This window comes from Chiloscyllium plagiosum, unplaced genomic scaffold (assembly GCF_037043375.1).
Source record: "Chiloscyllium plagiosum isolate Xiang-an unplaced genomic scaffold, Cpla_swu_hap1 HiC_scaffold_27, whole genome shotgun sequence".
NCBI lineage: Eukaryota > Metazoa > Chordata > Chondrichthyes > Orectolobiformes > Hemiscylliidae > Chiloscyllium > Chiloscyllium plagiosum.
Window position 1 is genome coordinate 66,471,648 of NW_028270165.1, and position 1,852 is coordinate 66,473,499.

A 1,852-nucleotide genomic window follows, 5' to 3' on the forward strand; every position below is an offset into this window, starting at 1 on the left:
AGGGGTGGAACCAGGGGTGGAGTCTGTTTTCCATCGTCCTCAGCACTGCTTGGCAGGAAGGCTCAATTAGTACTGCCTGGGAGCATCATAAAATCAAACATCACCTCCATCTTTCACAGCCAGAAAAGTTGTGGGATGTATGGTGATGTGAGCACGATGTCAGCACTCACTAATGAGTGAAATAATATAAATACATTTCCGATAGCAACACTTTGTGTGTAGCTGGTATTTCACAATCTACAATTAACTGTTTCTCCATCTGAGGATCGATGGTGTGTTTGTGAACCAATCTTCCACATACCCCCTATTCTTAGTCTCTATCTTTGGGGACAGCAGTGTGTGTGGGAGATAAAACTTCACACTCTGTTCCCCAGAAAGCCTAGAACTAGGGACCTTCAGCAGTAGTGTATCCCCCTTTCGATCATGAACCAACAGCTGGTGAACAAATGAACACTAATGCGTAGAAACTATCATTACAACTTCGTGTCTGAACAGCTTCACCCGGATATAGGAATTCCACTCTGTATTGGAATGACATGCATTTACCAGTCTTATCGGCCTCACTGTCCACAAGTCTATCTGAAGTAGGAAATAAGGATTTAGGAATCAATGCAGCACTAAGACGTACATTAAACAGATCAAACAAACTGGGGGTAAGAGTTGTCATTATATTGCAGAGTTATTGATACTTAGACAGCGGGACTGCACCTAAAAACGATGCGCCAACATGGTGAAGCTACAAACCCAGATTACTTGCACGACAAAGTCTTTCGAAACCAATTGATTGACGCAAGTACGCAATCCCACAGAAAACTGACCAAAGAGCAAAGAGCAGTCCAAAGCTGGAAACAGATGTTCGGCCCTCAAAGGAAAGGCCAACACATGGCACGTTTCTAAATTTAAGGCCTATTGCCATCCCGTGGTCTGTATCCTTCCATTCCATACCTATTCTTTTTCAAGATGTCTCTTTGAAGTTCCTATCGCTTCTGCCATCACCAACTCCCCTGGCAGCCAGTTGAGGCACTTACCACTTTCTGTGTTAAAAACTTGTCTTTTACATCTCCTTTAAACATAACCCCTTTTGCGTGGAAGCTATGTTCCCAAATAATTGACATTTCTTCCCTGAGGAAAAATGACTCCGATCATCCATTCTGCACGGGCATGTCATCATTTTGTAAAGATTTGCCAGGTCGCCCCTCAACCTCCGACATTCAAGGGTCGACGAGCAAACTTGTTCTCGTTTCTCCTTGCAGCTAATACCCACCAAACCAGGCAACATTCTGGTCACCCGTTTCTGCAGCCTCTCCAAAGCCCCCACGTTATTCCAATAGTCTGGCAACCAGAACTGTATGCAATATTCCAAACGAGCCGGTGTAAATTTCAGTTTCAAGATACTTGACTTCAAACCATATGTTCCAAGCCCCAACTAATGAAGACAAGAATGCAATTTGCCTTCTTGACCATCTCATTAACCTTTGTTGATACATTCAGGTAACTGTACCTCTGTACACCGATGACCTTCTGTATTTTAACGTTTCTGAGATTTCTGCCATTTAATGTGTACGTCATTCCTTCATTACGCCTTCCAAAATACTTGCACAAACAATTACACTCACATTCACAGTCGCACACTGAGTTACGTAATAACACAAACTTTTTTGCCACACTTAGTTATTCACTGACACTCACATGTATTCACACAAACACAGACAACCAAACTCACGTTCTCATTCACACACATATACACAATTGCATGCAAATGCATTCATACTCTCATTCACTGGCACTCACGCATTCACTGTGGCATTGACATTCACAAAGAGACACAGATTTCCAGCACAATCATGAAATT